Consider the following 12,148-nt stretch of genomic DNA (forward strand, 5'->3'; position numbering starts at 1 on the left):
ATAATGGACAAATTAAAATGGGCACAGTCAAACGAAGCTACTTTAAGATGTTCAATCCAGAGTGAGATTGATTCGGGAAATGGTATTGGGTCCCATATATATGAACCTAAGAGTAGCATCTAACCACCTAACTCTGCAGAAATGTCTGGTGCAATGGGAGGGAAGGGACCAGTCTTGGAACGTCGATATTACTGAGGCATACCAAGCGACATCATGCACAATAGTTGGACCAACATATTGTCACGGCGTGGCCTTAACCTTCGTGCTGCGCCGTGCCTTCTTGATGGCTGTTGTGGAGACTCCTCGATCGGACGCTGAAGGGTCTCCCGCAGCGTCCTCCAATGCCTCAGCCCTAGTCCATGGGGGCTGCCATCTTTGCACCTTCGCGCACGGACACGGGACCTGTAGCCCGTTTCTGCGTATGTGCAGTATGAAAAGCTTTGGTGTTTGCCCGTAGCAAAGCAATCACAAACAAAGATCTCCAACCATATAAAAAGGCTTCAGACAGCCTCCTCTGCGCGTTGTAACTTTTTCTAAGGGGACGCTAGTTTTTTTTTGTTATTCTGCCTGTTACAGACCTTTCCTGCGTTGTGCTTCCCGGCCCAGCATTAGCTGCTGTCTGCCTGGCTTGCTCCCACCTGCTGAAGCCCCCCTTCAGGGCTTCCCACCTTAGCTCTTTTCCGGACTGAGCCTCATGTGCCCCTTGCCTCCCTCCTCTCCTTCAGTCCTTGGCTGTCATTGGGCCTCCCACATCAGTGCCTTGCACAGCCTGACACCTCGCTAATACGTGGGGGGTCCTTCATCGTGGTGTTGGGAAGGGGCTCCATGTCCTTGGTTGTTGATATCTATATATTCACAGACCCGGGTTCTGGGGATGTCTTCCCTCATTGCTTTATACAGGACCAGATTGGACATCAGGCTGCAAAGAGGCAAAACATCAGGTATGCGGGAATCACAGGGCGTGCACCTTGATACATATTATAAAGCATACACGTGAGGATAGCTCAAGGGTGACGTGATTGTCTTGGAAGCAAGATCACGCATAGCAACACATGTTTCAATCCCAGGCTAGTGTTTAGAAACTGGTCTCTGGTATTAAGCGCGTTATAAAAGAACAATTATTATTATAAATACCTCCAGGAGCCAACAAACTCAGCAGTAGGCATGAGAGATGTAAGGCAGAATAGGTAGAAAATGAGACAGTGAACATCTATTTTTTGGACAAATGATAAGGACTATCTTGAGCTCATGCCGTAACCGATGATATATTCACACGGTACCGGGAAGGGCCTTTTCCTTACATTAGAAGTGCCGTATATGTACAGTCAGTGGTTTCTCCGTGTGCCAACCCAGCTTTTTTAATTAATAACATGAAGCTATACAGGAAAAGATGGGTTATTAGGAATCCCTAGGCATTTTGAAAATACAGGATGTGTGGTCAAATGGCTTAAAGACAAATTCACACTGAAAATAAGAGAAATAACTAGATATGAGACTCTTAAAAAGCTACTGAAATAAATAATAAAGATTACCTCTGCTAACTGCGCAGGGAGTATTAATTCTATTAAAGACTAGGAGGTGAGCATAATGCTTCAACTTCTTTTATTACTACTCCTAAGCAGTTTCAACAAACAATAACTAAAACACTGCAAAATGTCCAAAGTGACTTTTCCTTGTTTTAAACTACAACTCCCATAGTCTCTGTAGTCCATATCTCTCCATGCTCAGCTATGACCACATCCTGTCCCTGAGCTCCTCCTCTCTTTTACATGCCTTGAATAGTCACTTGCAACTCTACACATTGTCCTGCATCAGAGCGAAGACTTAAAACAATTCGAATGAAACTCCGATTCCTCTCGACTTCATTCAACTCCTGTTACTAGCCTCCTTGACCTTTCAATTGTTCGTCTTTTCTTCTCCTAAGAGTGAAACAAATAGGATAATCAGGGTGGCGTTCATGTATCTCCTTTAACCTTTAACATTATCATCAACCAAAATTATTACATGAATGGGAGGGAAATTAATGCTCGCCTCCTAGTCTTTAATAGAATTAATACTCCCTGTGCAGTTAGCAGGGGTAATCTTTATTCTATGACAAGACTGGAGGCGAGCATTATGCTTGTTCAAAGCTTCCCCAACACATTTGCTGCCATACTCTCGTTTGGCTTAAAGTAAAACTCTTTAAAAGTACGATCGGTAGCCCAATCAGCTGCTAACATAATTTCTCTTAACAAGACTCCCGCTGTAAAGGCCTTGGATGCTATTGCCCCCCTTACTGAATGTGCTCCGAATCTCTTCAAATCAATCCCTGCTGCATGCATAATCTCTTTAACCCATCTGGCTATGGTGGCTGTAGATACGGCGTGAAAAGGCTTTCTACGAGCTATGAGCAATTGCATAGTACCGGCTGCTCTACTCTCTGCCGTCCTGCTTTCATACACCTTGATGCAGCTTGCCAGGCACCATTGGGTCTTATGTGGAAAATACGGATAGTGGACTGACGAGATCCCTGTCTTGGTTCTCCTGACTACTGAGAAAGTGACCCCTTCGGGCCCAAAAACTCTCCTATTAACTTCTGGCGCCTTGACATCTGAGACGCGTTTACAAGAGACAAAGCACAGGAGCATTGCTAGCTTGCCTGATAACTGCTTAAGAGATAAATATCTATCTGTAGGCCAGTATCCTAATAGGCAGAGAACTTCTGTCACATCCCAGACTGTATTGTATCGGGGTTCTGGAGGTACCTTAAATCTGGCCCCTCGATTGAGTCTCACTACTGCAGGGTGCTCCCCTGCTGGTACTCCTTCGATTGGTATGTGCCCGCTGATATCGCTGACCTATATACTCCTATGGTGCGGAAGGCTCTTCCGTCTTGCAATAATTGCGCTAGAAAGTTCAGTATAACTACTACAGGGGCTGAAATGGGATGAACACCTCTCCCTTTGCACCAGCTAGACCACTTAGCCCAAGCCGCGTCGTAGCTCCTTCTACTGGAGGGAGCCCAGGATTCCGCGATGAGCTCCGCAGCATGCATCGAAATGCCTGGCAGCGCCCAACGTCTCCTGATATCCTGCACGCGATGAGCGGGAGTGTCCCTCTCACTCTCTCAGAGGATGATACGATGCAACTGGGTATGTGAGCAGTTGTTCTCCTTCCGGCAGCACTCTGGGAAGGTCTACTGCCAGCTCCATTAGAGTCGGGAACCATACTTGTGACTTCCACAGTGGTGCAACTAATAGAAGCTCGGCCTTCTCCTTCCGACATTTCGCTAGCACTCTGCTCAGCATCAAGAATGGGGGAAATGCCTAGTGCGGCCCTCCTACCCATTCCTGCAGGAACGTATCTGTCCCTAGCACCCCCGGATCTAGCCTCCAGCTTAAGTACTCGGCTGTCTGTGTGTTGAGGCGGGATGCAAATAGGTCTATGCGCAGTGGGCCCCATCTCTGATCCAGTATCTCAAACACTGTCGGATCCAGCCTCCAATCGCTGGAGTCTGTGAGGTAACGAGAATTCCAATCGGCTACTATGTTCAGCGCTCCCGGCAGATATTCTGCTGTCACTGACGTCTCTGACTGCAGGCAGAAATGCCAAAAGTCCTTCGCTAGCTCTGCTAGCATCATGGATCTCATCCCTCCTAGATAGTTTATGTAGCGGACTGCTGATATGTCTTCAGCAGTATGCACGATTTCAAACTTTCGTGAACGCTTTGATTGCAAACGACCCTGCTAGCTGCTCCAGACAGTTTATGTCGAGGTGGAGTTCTTCTTGGCTCCACTTTACTCCAGTCTGTAGGTTCCCACATCGGGCTCCGCAGCCTGACCGACTGGCGTCTGATTCTATCACCAGGTCTGGTTGATCACCGAATATGGGCCGCCCATTCCAGGCATCCATATTCTTCAACACCCATTCCAGTTCCGTGATGGCCTCCTGATCCAAAGGTACTAATTGATGATATCTCAAACCTTGCTGCAAGTGCCTGATCTTCAGTCTCTGCAGAGTTCGATAGTGTAAAGACCTGGGAATATAGCTTGAATGGAGGCAGCTAATAGCCCCACAATTCTCGCCAGTACTCTGAGTGAAACTATCTGCTTCTGCAGGCATCCTCTGATTTCTCTTTTGTTATCCTTTATCTTTCGTGCTGGGAGCTCTAGCTTGGCCTTTCTGGTATCTAGGATGAAACCTAGGAAGTCTAACCTCTGCGCAGGGGTGGTGTCTGATTTCTCCTTGTTCACTAGAAATCCCAGTGACAGGAGTAGATCCTGCACCGATCTTGTCTGATAGACTAGCGCTTCCTTGTCTTCGGCTAGCAGTAGAAGGTCGTCTAGGTATATGATCATTCTTATGCCCTTCTCTCGTATTGCTGCGGCTACTAGTTTAATCAGTTTTGTAAAGGCCCAGGGTGCGGATGCAAGACCGAAGGGCATCGTCTTGAATCGACAATACTGCCTTTCCCAATGAAAAGCTAGAAAGTTCCTGAACTCCTCCGCTAATGGGACTGTTAGATAAGCTTCTTTCAGGTCCAGTCTCGTCAGCCAGTCTCCTTCCCTGAGGGAGTCTCGGAGCTGGTGAATGCCTTCCATTTTGAAATGGCGGTAGATAATCCAGCCATTCAATTCCTTCAGGTTTATCACTGGCCGTACTTTCTCTTTCCTGTGAACCAGGAACATATTGCTCACGAAATTGGGTATCCCTGGGCATCTCTCTATGGCGTCCTTTCACGCCAGTTGAGTCAATTTGTGATTGAAGCAGTCCTGTTCTGCGTGCGCTAGATGGTGCTGGTGTGGCCTGCGTGCTTCGACTGGGGTCTCTATAAACTCTAAGTGCAGACCTCTCACGGTTTGCAGAATCCATGCATCGCTTGAAAGCGTGCGCCAGTTTCCCCAGAACATACCAGTTCTCCCTCCCACTGGAGGGTAATGGCTCACTCTCACCTTGTGTGAATCCTTGATCTCTGCTATTCCCTCTTCCTCTGCGTCCTCTCGGGAAGCGGCCCCTGGCCGGGAAGAAGGAATTTTGCTGTCTGTTCACCCAGTATTGCGCTCTGGGATTAGGGGGTCTTCTGCCTCCCTGGTTTCGACCAGCCGCGCAACCCCTGAAGCGGCCGGTCCCGGCAAAAACTCTGCTCTGGAAAAAATTCCGGATGGAGGCCTGGGCCATTTCCAATGACGTATATGTGCCCACAAAGCGGCCCATTTCTTTCCCAAATGTCTCACTGAAAAGGAGGCCCTGGGCTCATTCTCCTGCTTCGTACGAAGCGAGGTCGCTGAGCTTGGGGTCAATTTTCAGCAGTAGGTCTCTCCTTCTCTCTGAAGTGATGGCGCAGTTTGCATTTCCCAATAAGCAGATGGCTCTCTGTGCCCAGCCTGCTAGGGCGTCGGGATCTACCTCTTCTCCCGTGTCTCTCGCCCTTTCCGCTAGGTCCATAATCTTCGCTAGCGGATCCGCCAGGTCTAGTACCTTCTCCTGGCAACTCTTCCAGGATCTGTCGATGCCTTTCCGGGGATCTTTGCTTGTCTTGGATACAAAAGTTAGCATCTTGGGGTCTAATTCAGAGGTCTCTGCTACTTTCCCTGGCAGGTCTGGTCTGGGGCATTCCGCTCGTAGGCGTTGCCTGACTTCTTTATCTAGGGCTTTCCTCAGCCTTATGGTCATTTATTGCGCCACTCTGGGCGATGGCTGCCACTCCGAGGACCTTGGGTTTCGTATGCTATCTGGGTCGAACATATCCTCTTGGTCCTCCTCTATGTGTTTCTCCTTGCGGGCTCTCTTTCCCCCCGCTGGGTTTGACCTCCTCCTCTACTTCTTTCTCTTCCCCTTCGTGGGAGGATAGGTCATCTCCTGCTGGCTCCCTTTCCGAGCCTAGGTCATCTCCCCCTTCAAATTCTTCCCCTGGGGAGGGGGTTGTGAGGCTTGGCACCGCCTGACGCTGCAAATATGCTTCCTCCTCCGAGGCCTTTTCTTTCGCCCCATCCACTGGGTCCTGGGGGTCATGAGAGGATTCTTCCGGGCCTGAGTACTCCCCTTAGAGGGGCCTCATTACACAGATGACGGTAAGGGTTTACCGGTACCGGTAAGGGTACCAGTGCCGGTAAGCCCTTACCGCCTTACTATGAGGTCCCTTTGTGGGACCCTACCTTAACGGCTGATTTTACCAGCCGTTAAGGACGGGACCCACAAAGGGACCTTGGAGGTAATTACGGTACTGCAATTTGTGGTACCGTAATTACCGCCTTCCCCATTGAGCCCTATGGGGGCAAAAATGGGAATGGGGAAGTGTCATGGTGAATGGGGAATTACCGCCCCCCACACACCTTGGAATAGGGCCATTCACCATGGTGGACTCGGTAAAATACCGGCGGCAACCATGGCGCTAGTAGCGCCATGGTTACCGCCGTCCGTGTAATGAGGCCCCCTGACTCTGAGGGTTCAGAGGGCGTGCGCTCTGTCCTCTTCGTGCTATCTTTTGGCTGGTTGAGCATTGCTTTGAGGGTCTCCAGCCTTTCCTGCAGGAGTGTCACCCCTTGAGCCACAGAATCGACTAAGGAATTACCAAGCACCTCTTTGAAGCTGGCAGCCAGGTCTAATAAATGCTCCGCTCGAATTCTGACATCATGGGAGGTTGCTATGTGCCTGTGTACCTGAAACAGGTGTCTGAGCTTCTTAGTCAGATGCTATCAATGATAAGTTTAGAGGCTACTCACAACTGGAGTCTCTTGTAAGCATTTTATTTCCTCTTTCTAGAGTATCTTCTTTAAAAAAAAAAGATTTATATTAGCATGTGGCTGCACCAGACTTTTTTATTTTTCTAGAGCCTGTTATGGGCTAGTCAATATCAAATGGGCCTTAGCTGGGCCTTCTATGCTTATAGAGACTCTCCTCTCTTTTGTAAGCGCTCCATTAAGAGAAACTCGCGCTGCTATGCTTTCCTGCAGCATTTTATGCTGCGATCGATTACACTTTCACTTGTGCCGCTCCGTTCCGAGCTATTTCTGTAGCGGGAGCGGGCACTGAGCTCAGCTTCCTCGCTCCGCGTTGCAGTGTAAATGCAACGCGGAAGCTTCGAGCCTGCTTTGGCTCCACCCCCAAAGATGGGGGCCAGAGTCTCCTACATCCCTTCTCCCGCCTGAGGGCTCAAAATGCTCCGCGGGCACCCCGAAAAAACCCCTGAATTGCTGGTCATGCAGCACAGGGCCGGGGGGCGCAGCGGGCGTCCTGCAGTAGAGCGGAACGCTATTGTGCTATGAGAACCACGCGTCGGAATTTTCTGATAATGATACGTGCGAACTATGCTCAATAAACAGATCTGAAAGCTCTCTTTAGCTCAGGTATGTGCTAAAACTCAGTAGTTCTGGTCTATCTATACTTGCCATGCATGCTATATGTTACTACTAAGATTGTATCTGCTATACAACTCTTATTAAGACAAAATTGAAGGAGAATAGAGAATTAGTACTTAACTGCTTGAAGAGCAGTAAAAGAAGAGGAGCAGCTCAAGGACAGGATGTGGTCATAGCTGAGCATGGAGAGATATGGGGCCTCATTACAACTCAGGCGTTAAGGGTTAACGCCGTCGTTAACCCTTAACGCCTGATTCCAATTTTAACGGCTGCTTTTAGCAGGCGTTAAAATCCATGGCGCTAAACCGCCTTGGTGCTAATTACGGCACTGTAATTTACGGTGCCATAATTAGCGCCTTCCCCACTCCCATTATGCCCTTTACCGCCTGGGTCGTAATGACCCCAATGGACTACAGAGATGATGGGAGTTGTAGTTTAAAAGAAGGAAAAGTCACTTTGGACATTTTGCAGTTATTGTTTGTTGAAACTGCTGAGGAGTAGTAATAAAAGAAGTTCAAGCATAATGCTCGCCTCCAGTCTTGTCATAGAATTGTATACTGTCAGTGGGAATCAGGGAAGCTAAAGTAGTGTGTTGAGTAACTGGATGTACTCCATATAGATCTTCAGCAAAATAGAAACTCATTAACGCTATACTAGCAAAGTGGTATGGGGCTAGAGGACGTAGTCTGCGGCACTGGGGAGGACAACAGTTATATATGGAAGTTAGATGGATTTACCTTTAATGCATAGTCAGCAACAGAAGGGCTAGGATTTTGACTACGAGAATTGCAGCATATGCAGAACTTTGTAAACTGCAGAACTAAGGGTCAGATCATGTTTTGAAGCTGTTCTAGAGTATCTGACTGAAGTCTGTGATCAGGTGAGTATGTTATGTCATATTTTGTTATGTTATTGTGATTTATACCATGCTCTGCTGCCATTTTCATGGTCTCCAGGCACTCTGGTGGATTCGTTAGTGGGATTGAGAGGGAGAGCGCAAGCTTTAATGTGCTGTTGGTAGCTTCAGTTTGGATAAAACGGTCACTGTGTGATTGTTTTTTGGGGTGAGGGTTGGCAAGGGTTTGCTGATGTTTTGTGTATAAGTGTGTATGGGGTGGTTTGGTTGTCTGTAGCGCGTTTGTTTTAGAGTGGGATTGTAGATTCTGTGCAGTTTGTGGCAGGTTTAGATTTCTGCTCTTGTAGAGTTATGTGTTTGTTTTGTTTTTGTGTTTGAGTGTCAGTGTGCAGGATATTGCAAAGTATGATGATAAGTATTCTATTTCTCATCCAGGGTAAAGCAGTGATTCTTGTTCATCAAGTGCAGTGGCTGTCCAGGGCATTGACAGTTGCCAACATATAGATTTACATTTGTGGTACACTAGGCAGAAGCTGATGCTGGAAGAACGGTTCAAAATGGCAATAATCCAAAAGTATGAGAGGAAAACGTACATCTGTGTGCAGGGAAATTAAATTTGATGTATGAACCTAGATGTATTTTTGTGAGTGTTTTGAGACATCTGAGGGATTAGGCATTAGTGTGGAATGTTAATAGATTGTACATTTACGTTAAAATAAAATTTGTCACCGTTACATACCTATGAAGATACTTACCACCATAAAATGCACTTGAACAGCCAATCTACCACCTGATGGACCTAATAAAACGAAACCGAAAATAAAATCCATCCGAGTCCAAGGTATGCATAAAACGCATCACCACTATGGACCCACGTGCAGGCACCGCTCTCCATCCATGCATTTTAGAATGCAGCTACGGCTATGTCAGATCCGGTCTAGCAGCTCGCATAGCTGTCCACACTGAGACCCCTAACATGCCTCAACACCTATGCCACTAGAATACACCCTACGCAAAGTCTAGCTGGGAACACATCGAGTCTCCTGCATTAGCACACTATCTTAAACCACTGACAGCATCGCCCACATGCCTGACCTTTGGGGTGCTTCCTGGGGGCCCAGCCGGTCCCCCTAAGTCCTAACCCGGCAGAATGCAATGCACACACGCATCTTAAAGTAAACTCATAGAATGTTCCCATACATGGACTTCGGTCCCCGAGGACGTTCCAACCACAAAGCGCATTGAGGCCATACAAATAGGGAAATAGTGCTATATAAATTTCGAGTACAATACAATACAATATCAGGACTCGTTGGTGTAACGCCAGTAATTTAACATACAGGTGTTAGGAGGTATCAAATTAAATTGTTTCAAAGGCCGAAGTATGGGATACATATGTTCCCCCAGTATTCTTTAACTAAAACATTCCCAGTCGTAGGGGGTTAGCACCCTTATTGCTTATTTGGTTAGGCTCCATATCCTGCTTAGATATTCTCACCCACTAAGCACTGGTCACCCTCATGGGCTAAAAGCAATTCCTCACTCAGTGTCAGGGATTTAGTGCACAGCACGCTTGTAGGTTCGCTAGTCGGATCTCTCTCCAGTCTGCTCTCTTCTAGTGCCTGCGTTGTAGTCTGGTTTGGCCTCTCCAAGCATCTGAGGTATAGCTCTCAGCAAACTCTATTTTCATCTCTATCAAATCCAGTCTCAGGCAATATAGCATCCCACTTGCTGTCTTCTGGCTTTCCACTGTCCTCTATAGAATGTACTCTTCACTTTTACTTTCTCGCTCCTCAACACCACACTCAGGTTTGGAGTCTTGTTCCCATAGCCCTCCTCATTATCGCTAATTGGCTCAGGTGTTTGCCATTTGGTGGGTCGAACCTTTACAAATATTGGGCGGCTGTATTTAAGTTAGGTAAAAGTGTCCTGCATGCCTGCGCCTTACCTGGCTCTGCTCTGAGTGTCTCTGGTCTCTCTGTGCCCAGCACAGCTTCCCCCTCTGGTATCATGCTCTGCCGATGGACCCACTGTTCCCTGCTGCTGACTTGTAGCCTATATGATCTCTTCTCAAGCTGCCAGTCTCTCTCAACTGCTTGGGAACTGTAATTCTCCTCATCGCTTTACTTCCCTCTTTTTTGTTCTAGGTGGCTTTTCCCTGGGTGCGTGTTCCCCTCAGAAGGGGATTTCCCTGTTGGTCACCTCCATTGCTGTTGGTTTCTTCAGTTCATGCAATGCACAGATTCACATTTCTTAAGAGAGAATCTTTCCCTGTTTTTCAAAGATGACCATTCTCCGTGCATGGGTGTACACTGAGGTTCCACGGGTAGGGGTTTGATTGTGACATCACTCCCTCTACTAGTTAGGCGATCTTAATGGTGAACCAATGTAGTGGTGTGATGTCTGGGATAAGTGGCTGGTCTTTTGGAAATCCCCCATCTACTGCCTCCAAGTAGCACATCTCACTGGATTCTCTGATGAGGTCACATACCAACTAGGGAAAGCAGTGGTGGGAACCATTGGAAGTTCAGCGATGAGGACGGGGGTCAGTGGCTGGGGAAAGACGTGGTCTTATGGCTCGGACCCCCCTTGCATAACTGGTTCGGGGATGTAAGGATGCCTGGGTGGGGTGATGGACCTAGGCATTCTTGGCCCCTGGGGATGCCACTTTGCTGCTCTGTGTAGGCATTGCCTATGCTTGGGGGTTTGGTGGGTTGTGGCAAGGGCTATTGCTGGGATGAGGGGGTATGAGGTTGAGGTGGTGGTCGCACTGTTACTTGGAGATTACATCAGTCATGAAGGGTGGCCGTGGTGCTTTACCTGCCCTCTTGTATATTGCATCTTCTTATTTGGAATGCAGGGTAGGCATAGAGACTGTTAAGCAGGGCTTCAGAGAATGCATGAGAAGCTGAACATCACGGTTGACCAGAAAAGGCCATGCAATTGTGCCTGGGCTCCAAGGTCCTGATGGGGAACACATTAGATGGAGCAGGCCAGATAAAATGAGCGGGATTTCAGAAGAGAGGGTAGGACTGCCAGGGAAGAGAAGAACAGGGATGTCACAGGGAGCAGAAGGTTTGGAGGAGAAAGTGAAAAAGGCCCACTGAACCAGACAATGAAGACCTGTAGAACAGTAGAAACAGTGGAGGAAAGGAAGATCTAATACAGAGGCGACCCCAAAAAATGCAACAGAAGGAGATGGAGAAGCGAAGAGGGAGAAGAACCATGAAGATTGTGTCCTCCAGGACAAAGCTAGAATGGAAGGGAAAATGAAGTGTTGAGAGGGGAAACGAAAGTGATAAGGAGACCCCGAAAAGTAGCAAAGTAAAAGGGGGATCGATAGAATGGAAGGAAGTAGTGGGGAGGGGTGCAAGGCGTGAATTTAGTCTGACAAGACAGGAAAAATGAAAGAAGAAAAAAACAGAGGCAGAAGGCAGCTTAGACCCCCAGAAGATAGAAAAGCAAGACCACCAGTATAGAAGGAGCAGTGGGGAGAGAGAGAGAGAGAGAGACCAAAGGGTGGAGATTGAAATTGCAAGATTGAAGGGGCTGATGACTTAGGACAAGGTAGACTAGCAGCGCCAGGGAGACCGAGAAAGAGGGTGTCCAACCTACAAAGAAGTCTAGTAGGAGGTAGACAAGGAAAATAGAGGCCACAGAGGGGAAGGATGGGGAAGTAAAGGCCAGTGGGAGAGATATAAGAAGGAAGACACCATTGTGCCTGTGAAAGAAGGGAAAGGAGAACACCTCAAAAGAGAAATCTAGCCTGTGGCCCATAAAGGGTCTGGCTAGAAAGGACTTCATGCTTTTCCCTAAAGGGAGAACCTAGGAATAAAGACGCAGACACAATAGTTTAATACAAGTGCTTTATTTAATGTTTGTGGGTGCATATGTTAATTTTGGAGTAGTCCATCCAGCCAGATGGAATGTTAAAGGGAAAAAGAGAAGGAAAGAA

The 12,148-nt window shown here is 47.7% G+C and overlaps 1 protein-coding gene across 1 annotated transcript in view; it reads left to right on the top strand.

Annotated features, from left to right (window-relative positions):
- Window positions 1-12,148, top strand: part of LOC138566906 (cytochrome P450 2H2-like) — a 370,699-nt gene that overhangs the window by 32,734 nt on the left and 325,817 nt on the right. The gene's annotated exons all lie outside the window — the stretch shown is intronic.

Source organism: Ambystoma mexicanum, chromosome 2p (genome assembly GCF_040938575.1).
Source record: "Ambystoma mexicanum isolate Mex_15411 chromosome 2p, UKY_AmexF1_1, whole genome shotgun sequence".
NCBI classification, from domain to species: domain Eukaryota; kingdom Metazoa; phylum Chordata; class Amphibia; order Caudata; family Ambystomatidae; genus Ambystoma; species Ambystoma mexicanum.